This window comes from Globicephala melas, chromosome X (genome assembly GCF_963455315.2).
Source record: "Globicephala melas chromosome X, mGloMel1.2, whole genome shotgun sequence".
Classification (NCBI taxonomy): Eukaryota; Metazoa; Chordata; class Mammalia; order Artiodactyla; family Delphinidae; genus Globicephala; species Globicephala melas.
In genome coordinates this window covers 101,609,150-101,623,138 of record NC_083335.1, presented here as the reverse complement: position 1 = coordinate 101,623,138, position 13,989 = coordinate 101,609,150, and the positions used below count along the sequence as shown (strand labels likewise).

At 37.5% G+C, this 13,989-nt stretch overlaps 1 protein-coding gene and 1 pseudogene across 1 annotated transcript in view; one reads left to right on the top strand and one right to left on the bottom strand.

Annotated features, from left to right (window-relative positions):
- IL1RAPL1 (interleukin 1 receptor accessory protein like 1) overlaps positions 1 to 13,989 on the top strand; it is a 1,328,695-nt gene that overhangs the window by 441,574 nt on the left and 873,132 nt on the right. The gene's annotated exons all lie outside the window — the stretch shown is intronic.
- On the bottom strand, positions 955 to 2,214 carry LOC115846500 (UV excision repair protein RAD23 homolog B pseudogene; annotated as a pseudogene).

The window sequence follows — 13,989 nt, the reverse complement described above, 5'->3', positions numbered from 1 at the left end:
GACACTTGCATCAAGTTTGAACTGAATCAGCATTTTGTGGGTTTTAAAAAAGGCAGCAGTTGGAATTCACGACTTGCTGACAAACACATTTCTGCTGAGGGAAGGGGAAGACAGGGATGGTGAATGCTGCATTTCTCCATTGGCCCCAAAGTGCTAATTCCACAAAGGGATATGTCAAAAGCAAACATGCAACTGTGGTTTTAAAACTTTTTACTGCAATATAACAATGAAGTAAACAGTAATTAGACACCTACCAATTTTCCCCCCAAAACAAAGCAAAAAAATGTAAACAGGAAAATAACTCTGCCTATACTTGTACAGCTTCTCAAATCATATTAGAAGGGTCTCACATTCAATGATCAAGAAATTTAAAATAGCAGCAATTATTTTCATTTTAAGAAAAGATTCCCCCTCTACCCCCTCAACCCCAAGTATTTATCATGAAAAAAATGGGCTTTCTTACACATTAATTTTATACCTATTTGAAGCAGCAACAGTAACCATCAGTAATTTGGCATTTCTGTTTACAGTTGCTCCAATTTTTTTTTTTTTTTCAATTTCACAACGCCATTATCCAGTGTTGCCATGGAATAGGGACCATAGATTCTAGGTAGCAAAGACTCTTTCTGAAACCAGTGTTAAGTCAAAGAAGTATAAAGCAGGGCATTACACTAAGTTTCTGGATCTAGTACACTACAAGAGTGAAACCTAGGCAAAGTTACCTACTGTTTTATAGAAGAAATAAAGACCTGCAAAAGCTGACTTTTGGTTGTACAATATTTTACACGCTGTGTGGATTTGTGGCATCTGCTAACTGAAGCAGGCATGCACGGTATTCATCCCCGCCCTGCATTCTAGATCCCCTCTTCCCACCCCCAACAATCCACTACCTTATACCAAGTATGTGGACATGAGCCCAAGTCATCCCAGACGATCCAGTGAACAAAGTTAGTGTAATGCACTGGTGTGAAGTGTGAGATGAAAAAAAGTCTCTTTCAATCTTCATCAAAGTTTTGCTGTACAGGAAAATTGGCAGCCAAGTTCTCATTTCTCTCACAAGCAAAATATGCTTGTATCACAAGTCCTTCAGGAAATCCTAATGCCTTTAACCTTTCTATAGCTTCTTCTTCCTGAGGCGTTATTTGAATGTAGTTCATATGACCACTTCCAGCTTCTGCAATTCCTCCACTGCCACTTCCACCCCCTCCTCCTTGACCCCCCACTTCTTGAACTGGTTCAATATAACATCTGAATAAAATGCTCCTGATGGTGGCTAATTTGCTGCAGTAACTGAGGATTTTCTCGACCTATCTGTTGTAGCGATGCTGGAAGCAGGGAAGGATTCTGTTGAATAATTTGTCTCCTCTGTTGAAACTGAGGCTGATTCCGTAAAAATGCAAGAGGATGTGCTCCAGAACTTGTTGTAGTTGTTGCTGTCGTAGTTGCTGCAGCTGCAGCCACTGAAGACTGAGGAGCCCCACTACTCGCTGCTGGAGGGGAGTCAACCACGGACTGACTTTCTCTATCTCTGGGAATTCCCATTAAAAAATACTCCACTGCTGTCAGGGTTGTTGAAACTGGCTCTCAGTGCTGCGATTACTTGCTGTCGTTCATAGCCCATTGACATGATCTCAGTTACCATATTCTCCTAAGACTGACTTGTCACAAGGGCACTTGTTGCATCTTCAAAAAGGTTTGACCAAGAAGAATCACCTGATGTACTGTCAGTTGATGTTGGGCTAGCAGCCACTGGTGTTTCTGCTGGCTTTTCTGCAGGTTTTTCTTGTTTCATTGCACTAGCAGGTGCAGGTTCAGAAGATGCTGTCGTTGATGCTGGAGTGACAGATGCAGGTGTGGGAGTGGGGGCCAAAGTGAGGGCAGGGGTTGGGGCCTGAGCCACAGCTGGTGCTGTGGAGGAACTAACTGTGGTAGTGGTGGCAGAATTAGATTGCTAAGTTGTAGCTGGTGCTGGTGGTGTCACTGCTTTGGGTCTTGTCACCATAACTACCACGAAGTTTTTCTCGTCAATTTTATATTCTTTTAGAGCAGTATCATTATTGAGAATTTTGCCTGCTAAATTAATTTTTGACCTGCTACAGGAAAGGCATCTTTACCCTTTTCAGATTCAGTCTTCTCATTCAGTGCTCTTACCATCTCGTTTGGGTCGATGTCGATCTTGAAGATCTGCTGGACGGTCTTCAGGGTGACCAGCATGGTGCCGCTGCGCAGCAACGCTGCCCAAGTCTTTCTTAATTATACTGAACCATTGCTCTCTTGGTTCCCTAGTTTAGTGCTCTTTGCCAGAGGAAAACAAAAAAAGAAATGCCCCCACCCTTTTCTTTCTTTGTGATTCTTCGTGGCTCCAAAGTAGCAAATGTTTGCACACATTGTCTTGTACATGTTTCTTCTGGAACTTTCATCACACTCCTTCATTCTTAGGGCTTGATATCTATCTTTACTTCTACTAGTTTGCATGTGCGCATGCATGCGTGCACACAGAGATGTGCACACACACACACACTCAGGCTTAGAGTCAAATTAGGTTTGAACTGTGGGTCTACCACTTTTAGGCAAGATACACTCTCTTGGTTAACTGAAAAATGAGTTCATAGGGTTGTATGAGAATAAAATGGAATGAAATATAAGGTGCTTAGTATATTGTGTGACAAATGAGGCTAATAATACCTATTTCATCAAGCTGTGAGAATAAAATGGAAGTTGCTTAGCATATTATGTGGAACATGCTGAACATCTGAAAATGATAGCTATAATTAAATTGAAGAGAGTAATATGCACCCCCTTATATTCCATAAAGTTACTAATTTTAATAAATTCATCAAACATGTATTGATTACTTACTAAACGCAAGATACTGTGCCTATGGTGCGGTAGGGAACATAAGTATAAATATTTCATGAGCTCTGCCCTGAAGGACCTTACCATTTATACAGTACACAAATAACCACATATAATAAATATTTCATAATGGAATAAATGCTGGTGTAGATTTGCAAACAAATTGTTATCAGAACACAGAGGAGAAAGAATTTTAATTTCAGACGGGTGAGGTCAGCTTTCATGAAGGAGGTAGGTAGTGTTTAGTCTGGGACTTCAAGGATGGTGAAAATATGGTTATGGAGAAAGGGAAGCCTAGTTTTGCTGGAGAATAGATACAGAATGGAGAGTTTAGGGGGATGTGGCTGAAAGGGGGATTGGATCTTGATCTTAGAGGTATCAAATGACAACCCACAAAGCCTTCAGATGACATGTTGTAGGCAGTTGAGAACTAGTAAAGATTTTTGAGGAAGGCAGTGACATCAGCTGATCTGTATCTTGGAAAAGTTACTTTAGCCGTATGTAGAATATATTCATGGTATAAGAGTTAGGAAATAGAAACTGCACTTATGTGGGTATTCAGGATATTAGCAAGATTGTGAAATAGCAGTTGGGCAAAGGAGGTGCAAAACTATCCTTCCAAACTCAGGACATAGAAGGTGTTTCAAAGCCGCTACTGGTGAAGTCTTGTGGAAAAGTTAGGTGCTGAACTAGGGCAGTGCCAGTGAGAATAGAAAGAAAAGGAAAGAAAGGTGGGGAGAGGGGGATACACACATACTCAAGAGATAACTGGATTAACTAATGGATATATAACATAAAAAGAAATGAAAATACCTGCAAAAATAATGTAAATTTATTCTGAATAAATCAAGCAAGGCTATTTTGGAAACTGCAGCAACCCTTTATATTGTTCCCTAAAACACTTTACGACAAAAATGAACACACACATCAAAATATTGACTGTTTTCACTTGAAAATTTAACCTGTTTTTCTATTTATGCATGTCGTCTTTTGTGTCTCAAAGTATTTTGTTTTATTTGTGTATAGACTTTTAGGTATTTATGGGTTTTGCTTACTAATGTTGATATGAGGGAAATTTATTGATTTATTTTAATATTTTTATTTTTATACTGAGTTCTCTAATTAGTCCTAATTGTTTTTCAGTTAGTATTTCATATTTTTTCAGGCAGTCCTCTTTCCAAGACTTATATACTTCTTATTTTTCTTGACTCATGTCATTAGCTAGAACTTTTAAAGTAATATTAAATAATAGCCATAAGATCTGGTTACTTATTTTTAACTTAGTCTTTTACTATTAAATAGGATTTTTGAGGCATGATTGACATATAACATTGTGTAAGTTTAAGGTGTACAAAAAGTTGATTTGATAAACTTATGTATTGCAAAATGTTTACCACCATAGCCTTAGCTAACACGTCTCTCATGTCACATAATTACCAATATTTTTTTTTGGTGGTGATAATATTTAAAGCCTACTCCTCTCTTAGCAACTTTCCAGAACAAAATACAGTTTTATTAACTATAGTCACCATGCTGTACATCCAGAACTTATTCATCCTATAATTGGAGGTTTGTACAGTTTGACCAACATCTGCCCACCCCCAGCCCCTGATAACCATCATTCTAGTCAATGATCAATTTTACATTCCAATATTAAAATACATATTAAAGCTCCAGTAATTTTTGTAAAGGTATTATTTTTGTAGGGATGGACAGACACATCAGATACAACTATGGAGCAGAATAATGAGTACCCAAGTTTAAATACAAATGTAGCACTTTAAAATATTTATTTCAAATAGTGGCCCCAAAAAAGGTTTATTTTTCGAATTACATTTGGGAAAATTTTATCATTTGAAAAGAAAGAAGTTGGATCCTTACTGTGTAGCATACACCAAAATTAACATTAGGCGGATTAAAGATATAAATATAAAATTGAAACTTTACTAGAGAAAACTTCAGATGAATATTTATGTGACATTGGGGTGGAAAATGCTTTTAAAAATATAACCATAAAGGAAGAAAGCCATACTGGAAAAAGACAAATGGATTTAACTATATCATAAGCTTTAAAGGTTGTCATTAAATATTTGAATTACTAATATTAAATCCAAGAATGCCAACAGTCCATGGTGGAAATGCTAATCTTAACTGTAATATACCTGTCATATTTAGATGGTAGTTGTTTTTGTTCGTTTGTTTTAACAATTCAAAATGTGGTTCCTTTTTCTGCGTTTGATTGCTTTCTGTAGAAATTCCCCCAGATGCCAGGCCAAATTTCTCACCCAGACTCCGGGACTCGAGTCGCCTATCCAACAGGGCATTGATGCTGCCAAGTTGGCATCACCTCTCTTATTAGCTTCAAGAAGACTTGAGACAGAAGCCGTCAACCCTTCATCTTTGGCATCTAGGTGGCTGTGAAACATATCACAATTTAGTCAAAAGACATAATCTTGTCTGGTTATATTTGAAGAAAATCATATTTAAAGAATGCATACTCTTTTCCTTTCCTTTTTTTACACAGTGTTCACAAACATAGGAATGATTGTTAACTTCTTATACTGTTTCCACTTGTAAATTAAAGAAGAAATTCTGCAGAAATTGAGAAAGAGAGCAAAAACACTGATTTTCTGAAATAAAATATTTAAGGATCTGCAGCCAATAATAATTTAATTCCCAAAAGCAGAGCAATTGAAGCCATTTCCAACCATCAGTACACAAATAGAAAGCAAAATCTTATAATTCTCTTGTGTTTAAAGACAATAGTTATTGAAAACAATTTGTTTTAACTCTAGAGTTTCTTAAATCTCTTAATTACTGCTAGAAAATATTGTCAAATTGTATGCAAACTTTAGCATATTAAATTTTGGAGTCCATGTAGGTAACAATCATTTATTTATTTATTTTTTAATCTTTGAGTAAGCATTGGGAATTAATGATTACCCTAGTTCTCTTACCTGCAAAAATAATGTGAACTCTCTTACCTGCAAAAAAATGTGATCTCTCTTACCTACTCCACCAGAGTTTGATTAAAGACATACATATGACAGTGAGCCAAACTATATCATAGTATGTCAATTTTCTATGAGATGTTAATAAGTATTCCTTGGTAAATAGTTCTACGGTTGAACAATTTGGGGAAAAACTGGAATCATTGTAGGTAAATTTAATAAATGCCTGCAGGATTTGTCAGACCTTTTAATTTGCTAGAATATATTTTGATGCTCTAAGGGATGTTCATAGCATCCAGCATGTCCTGCAAGCATTTTGCACGCAGTATATATTGATATCTTTTGAGAAAGTTGCACTACATTGAATATAATTTGGAAACTGCTACTGCAAAGCCATATAGAATATCCAGTATGAAAAGCTGTACATCATGTTGTAGTAGCTGTTGCTATTAATTCATCTAAATGCTATTTATTGAGGACATTCCCTTGAAGAAGCCATGCTAGATGGCTTTGTAACTAGAAATATGTTCTACTTCAGCTTTATACTGTGGCTTACATCCAGTGCTTCACGTATGAACACAAATAAATATGACCAGGTCAAGTAATTCCATGCCATCTAAGAGAGGGTATTTCAGGTTTGATTATTTAATTTAAAAGGCAGCTCATTGGTCTTACCTCCTTTTAACCATTGTGCATGTGGTTAATAAGTGAAGTATGAATTCCTTTCAATGTTTTTCATATTAATATGTTTTATCACCACTTTTAAAATTTTTTGTGGGAAAGGCTAGTCCCTAGACAAGGATTAACACAGGAGTTTTCTATTGCTTAACTTGTTTCTAATTTCTTACGAGTTTCTTTTATGCATTTTCCTGTGCTAAAAATACAATCATATACAAATTTATAACATATAATCCCCTTCTATATTTTGGGAATCAATTTACCTCTGAATGAGATAGTAACTACTTCATAGAAATCACTATGTTTTTTAAAGTATGTTTTACATGTTTTCAAAATGAAGGATAGTATTCATGTTATAATAGTTTGGTACATTGTGTACAAGGAAGAGTAGTGTACAAACTAGCGTGAAGATGGTATGCCTTGAGGATTGTGGGATAGAAAGGCATAGTCTTTCTAATACAAGAATGTACATCAGAGGTGTGAACTAGAAATTATAGCTCTGCCTTATTGGGACATAACTTGAGCTCAAGTGACCCCTGCTCTCCTTGTTCATCTATCTCTGACACTTCCCATTAAGAAGACACGATTGGGTAGCTTTTCCGTGATCCAATATGAAACATCTCTGATAAACAAGGTTTCAGATCAAGGTATCTCAGAAAGGCAGTTGGCCTCCTAGTGCCCTGACTTCCCTTTGACTTGTGCACAAATTCATCCTAGGCCCAGTTAGTGGAGGACAGCCCCTAGGATAGTTTCTCTCTGTTCACATTCCACAAGATCCAGGCAGAGCTGCTCTGCAAAAAAGATGTTCACATGGTGCCTTTTTTTTCTTAGAGGGGCAATGTTTTAAATACTTGGAGACTTCATGGCATGTCAGGTACACAAATTTGAAGTAATACAGGTGAGAGGTTCTTGTGACAATTTATGGAAAGTAACATTTTAATCTAGAGCTCTATGTTTGTGGGCAGCATGAGACAAGTCTAGATGAAAACCTGTTCACTTTTATATATACTCTTTGTAGATTTTGTGATGTGCTGAGTGTGTCCTCATAAATGTAGTTAAATAGCTGCAATTAGAGAACATGTTCTGGATGAGTGTCACAATTAAATGGTAAACTACATATATTGGTATTTATTTATTTATTTTTAAACATCTTTATTGGAGTATAATTGCTTTACAATGGTGTGTTAGTTTCTGCTTTATAATATATATTGGTATTTAAAGTTGGTACAGATAGTAATAGAACTTTATAAAATGCATGTATGAAATAAGCATGTATTTGTCTTTAAATTAGTGGTTCTCAACACTATTTTATTCCTCAACACAATACCCCTGACCCAGCACATTCCTATCAGTAATACTCTCTCTACAAACTGTGCTTCTGGAATGAGGGCCATTGGCACCAATCTTTGTGGGGGGTGGGGGGGGAGATGGAGTTTGAAAACATGTTGTTGAAGATTTTTCCAAGTGGAGTTGACTTATCTGGCATAATCAAGACAGATGGTTATTAGACTAAAGCAGGTACCATAAAAATAGATTATACACTTGATATAAACATTTTTTAACGTCTTTATTGGAGTATAATTGTTTTACAATGGTGTGTCTGTTTCTGCTTTATAACAAAGTGAATCAGTTATACATATACATATATCCCCATATCCCCTCCCTCTTGCGTCTCTCTCCCTCCCACCCTCCCTATCCCACCCCTCTAGGTGGTCACAAAGCACGGAGCTGATCTCCCTGTGCTATGTGGCTGCTTCCCACTAGCTATCTATTTTACGTTTGGTAGTGTATATATGTCCATGCCACTCTCTCACTTCATCCCAGCTTACCCTTCTCCCTCCCCACATCCTCAAGTCCATTTTCTAGAAGGTCTGCATCTTAATTCCCGTCCTGCCCCTAGGTTCTTCAGAAACTTTTTTCTTTTTTTAGATTCCATATATATGTGTTAGCATACGGTATTTGTTTTTCTCTTTCTGACTTACTTCACTCTGTATGACAGACTCTAGGTCCATCCACCTCACTATAAATAACTCAGTTTCATTTCTTTTTATGGCTGAGTAATATTCCATTGTATATATGTGCCACATCTTCTTTATCCATTCATCTGTCAATGGACACTTAGGTTGCTTCCATGTCCTGACTATTGTAAATAGAGCTGCTATGAACATTGTGGTACATGACTCTTTTTGAATTATGGTTTTCTCAGGGTATATGCCTAGGAGTGGGATTTCTGGGTCATATGGTAGTTCTATTTTTAGTTTTTTAAGGAACCTCCATACTGTTCTCCATAGTGGCTGTATCAATTTACATTCCCACCAACAGTGCAAGAGGGTTCCCTTTTCTCCACACCCTCTCCAGCGTTTTTGTTTGTAGATTTTTTGATGATGGCCATTCTGACTGGTGTGAGATGATATCTCATTTTAGTTTTGATTTGCATTTCTCTAATGATTAATGATGTTGAGCATTCTTTCATGTGTTTGTTGGCAATCTGTATGTCTTCTTTGGAGAAATGTCTATTTAGGTCTTAAACACAAAAGACCCCCAATAGCCAAAGCAATCTTGAGAAAGAAAAACGGAGCTGGAGGAATCAGGCTCCCTGACTTCAGACTATACTACAAAGCTACAGTAATCAAGACAGTATGGTACTGGCACAGCAACAGAAATATAGATCAATGGAACAGGATAGAAAGCCCAGAGAGAAACCCACGCACATATTGTCACCTTGTTTTTGATAAAGGAGGCAAGAATAAACAGTGGAGAAAAGACAGCTTCTTCAATAGGTGGTGCTGGGAAAACTGCACAGTTACATGTAAAAGAAATAAACATTTTTTAAAATAAAAATACAAGTACATTCATTTATTAATCTTTTCAAGTAGTGCCAGACCTTTTCCTTAAATATTGGTTTCCTTATTTGAAATTTAAGTCTTTTTGGCTATAACTCTGTTCTTAATGCATCATCTACCATTTCCAATTTCAGTTTCTTTAAAAGGGAGTAAAACAGTATGTGAAGCAGTATGACTACAGAATCCTCCTGTATTTTTTATTTGCCCCCATCTTTAAGAATTGACTCATCCACACCTAATTTAACAGGACTTTGTTTTAGTGACCTTTGGGTTTTTTGTGGTCAGATGATGAGGGACATTTTTAATTCTTTAACAACCCTTTATTGAGGCATGGTTGATATGTAAAAAGTTGTAAATATTTAACGTATATACAATTTGATGAGTTTGGGGATAAATACACACTTGTAAAACCTTCACAACTGTCAAGACCATAAATAAATCTATGGCCTCCTGAAGTTTCCTCCTGCCCTCATCATTATTTTTTTGGTGTGTGGTAAAAACACTTAACATGAGATCTATCCTCTTAGTAATGTGATCCAGCAATCCCACTTGTGGGTATTTATGCAAAATTTAAATCAGAGTTTTGAAGAGATACCTGCATTCTCATGATCCTTGCAGAAGTATTCACAATAGCCAAGACGTGGAAAAAATGTAAATGTCCATCGACAGATGAATGGATAAAGAAAATGTAGTATATACATACCGTGGATTGTTATACAGCCTTAAGAAAGAAGGAAATCCTGTTATTTGCAACAACATGGTTGGACTTGTAGTACATTATGCTAAGTGAAATAAACCAGATGCAGAATGACAACTGCTGTATGATTTCACTCATATGTAGAGACTCCAGCCTTTTCAAAATTTTCAACTTAGTTTTTATAGAAACAACCTTTTTATTTTGCACTCACATTTGATCCCTTTGCATAATTTGTAATTTCATAATTACATTATATAGTAAACTAGCAAACATAGGTTCTAGAACAAACACAGTAGACTTATTAAGTAGACTTAATAAGGAAGCATACACTGTGTTGAGGGAACAGAAACGTCCTTTAATCCAAAAAGTCTATTATAAAAAAAAATTATTGATCTCAAAATCTCCTTCCAAGAGTTCATGACAAGTCCTTCCTAGTTCCTTGGCCTTTGCTCTACTTTTCTATTCACCTGCTTCCTTGATTGAGGTCAATACCATCTGTTAAATACAGTTTTAAAATCAGTCAATACCACGTGTTGAATACAGTTGACCCTTGAACAACACAGATTTGAACTGTGTAGGTCCGCTTACATGCAGAGTTTTTCAGTAGTAAAAATTACAGTATTACATGATCCACAGTTGATTGAATTTGTGGAGAATGGGGAGCCACGGATATGGAGGGCAGACTATAAGCCATATTTGGATTTTCATCTGTGCAGAGGGTCGGTGCCTCTAACTCCTGCATTGTTCAATGGTCAACTGTATTGCCATCTTCCTGAATGAATTGATTTCTTCTTCCTATAAAAATGGAATCCATGGATATTTTTAGCCCTCTGACATGTCTTATTTATTTAAGGAGGAGGGTCACTTCTCGACTGCCCAGGAACTTATGAGCCTGACAAGACCAGGGAAGAAACTCACTTCAGTCTTGTTTCTCTGCTTTACCTCTTTTCTTGCCTAGTTTTTCAATGGTGTAAATTGCCCAGTCTATCACAGAGTGTTTTCAGAGGCTGCCGCTCAACTTAAGCAGGATGAGCTGTGAGCATCAACTTGAGCGGGGGCTCCAGAATTCATAAACCTTATAGAAAAAAATTCTTGGGGGCAGTCTAATGGACACTGCTTCCAGACCAAATCAAGAGATGGAAGTTGCCAGGGCAAGCATTCCTCAGGAGGCACCCTCCTGCAACACCCTGCATATTAACAGCCAAAGAATCAAGCCATAAATCCCCATCCTAATTGTACATCAAAATTAACTGTTGAGTTTTGAAAATACAGTAACCTGGGTCATCTCTCACAATCACCAAATCGGAATATTCCAGAGCAGGAGCCCAGATAAAGGAATTAGTTTTTAAAACATTACGGGCGATTACAATTTTCAGCCAAGTTTGAAAAGTCGCTGGAATAAATATATGAAACATAGTTGTATTTTTGGAAAAGTGAGTTTCTAAATGATAAATGTTTTCCTTCTTACATATGGATGTGCCTTTTAGTTTGGAATTTCTTCTACAACAGCAAATGAAGTCATTGCAGAAACTGAAAAACACACCTTCTGATGTAAATCTGTTTGGGAAAAAAAGGGGTTGGCTCAGTGAATGGGTGCCAGGCAGGCAGCCTGTCCTCCAAGGTTCTTTGCTGTTCCCTCTGAATCCAAAGGAGGGCTCTTGCTTGAAGCAGCTGCTTCTCAAAACATTAATGTGCATAAGGATCCCCTGGGATGGGTGGGAGAGGTGGTTAAATGTAGATGCTGACTCAGCAGGTCTGAGGTGGGGCCCGAGAGTGTGCATTTCCAATGAGCTCCTTGGTGATGCTGCTGCTGCTGCTGCTGGTCCAGGGATCGCTCTGCGTAGCCAGAGTTTCCGCAACATTAATCCACCAGTTTTCAACAGCTGCATCTTCTTGGCATTCAAAACTTAGGTCTGTGTTCTCTGATATTTGTTTTCCGTTTACAAGTGCTAAAAATTATTTGCTACCATCCACGAATTATTTCTCTAAGAAATAAAAGAAAGAAGAAGAAAAGAAATGTAAACCCTTTAATCACCTTAAATGGAGGTGGGATGTATTCACGCTAGACCATTAATGGTGTCAGCTCTTTGCATGTGAATACCGGGAACTGGGTCAGCTCTCTGTAATCGAGGAGATCAGATCAGCTACATTCCTAATAGAGCTAGCCACCCGGCATCCATCTCCCCTTCAGGCCCAAGTCACTGAATGCCCGTGACTTATTTTTTTCAGGGTTATTTGTTAATTGCAGATGTTGTAGATGATTGATTAGTATGACTATACAAACATGGTGGACAGCATGGGGGTGTTTTTTTTGCCTTTCTTTCAGTGTATTATCATTGGTGCAGCATTTCTAGTGTGATAGGAATTTTTTCTTTTATAGTGAAATATGAATTTTGGACTGAATTCTAATGCAGAGTGTATGAATCCTTCTTAGAGATAACTGTGTTCCCATGTTTCCTCAAAAAGCAAAAATATTTTAGTGAATGTTGTCACTGTGTTTGTCTTCATGCAGCCCAGTGAATGTCTGCACCCTTGAATATTGAGGAAAAACTCTCTTTCTTTTTTCACTTATAAAAAGGCCTATAATGCAGCAGAAATTGTAAACCTTTTTCAAATCCTAATCTGCTTTCCCTGAGATCCCATGGGAAATATCCACTGGGGAGAATTTACTCTCATCTTCATTACTTCTGTCTGCTATTCTTCATTTGCATGTAGATGACAGCCTTCATTTCTCAACATTTGCTAGGCTCTACTCATGCTAGGCAGTATGCTGTGTCCGTGGATACAGCCTTAAAGGCCTGAGCTTTCTCACCCTGCCCCTAAGGGGCTTGCAGTCCATTTGGTCTCAATTTACACAAGAAGCTGAGCAGAAAATTATCCAGTAAAAAGTTGATAGTATGTGTATATTTTAAAATACTTTGACGATTCATTGTCACTTTTGTCTTCACGCACATTTCTGGGAACAAAAGAGAAGAAAGAAACAGTATAGGTTAGGCAATAAATAAGAGAGATTGTGCTGAAGGAGAAGATGAATTACACTGGGATAGAGGTGCTGGGAATTCTAATAAACCATACACTGTATCATTGCTTCCCTCCTTCTTCAAACATTTACTGAGCACCTACTAGGTTCAGCCAAAAAGATCATAGTTTTATGACAACAGTATGTTCCAGGTACAGTATCAAAATGTTGTCTCCGTGAGCAGTTTACGTAAACACTGAGATTCTGTTCCCTCATTTATAAGAATAGATAATAATATCCTCCCTGTCCAAAGGCAATGAGCTGAAAAGTGATTTCTGGTTTTCTGTCTATGAAATAATCTCTAAGAAGTAGAGAGAAGGGAGATGGGAAAAACTATGAGCTGGAGCTTAAAGTGACTTTCTGGGATAGTCTCAAAAGTAAACCCGACCTGCAGTGTCTCTCACTGAATGTCCAATTCCCCCCCTCGCACCCACCCCCCAAGCAGGTATCAATTTTCCTTTTACCGGTTAACCAGTAATAGCTGGAACTAAGAACATAGACCCACATGGCCATTTCTGCCATGAGCAAAAAAACTATATTTAGATGTTTCAGCTTGTTCTCACTCCATAAAAACCCAGTGGGTTTGGGGTCTAAGACCATATAGAACTTGGTGTCACACCATTGCCTCTCCACTTGATCCTGCAGGAAGACAACTACCAATGATGCACGTAAGGTTTTTGACTGTGACTAGGCTCCGTTCTCTAATTCCCATTGGAACTTCCATTGTAAGAATGACTCTTGTCATATTGACTCTGAGGCCAAACAGAAATGTGTTCAGTGACTCTGTAACTTTAGGCAAGATTCCAAAACTTTCTTTTCTCAGATTCTCATTTATAACATGTGCATAGAGCTGTTTCAGGACTTACTGAGCTCATGTACACATAGTGCCTAGTAAAGTGACCAGGACATTTTCAGCCCTCATTATATTTGTAATTATCGCATTAT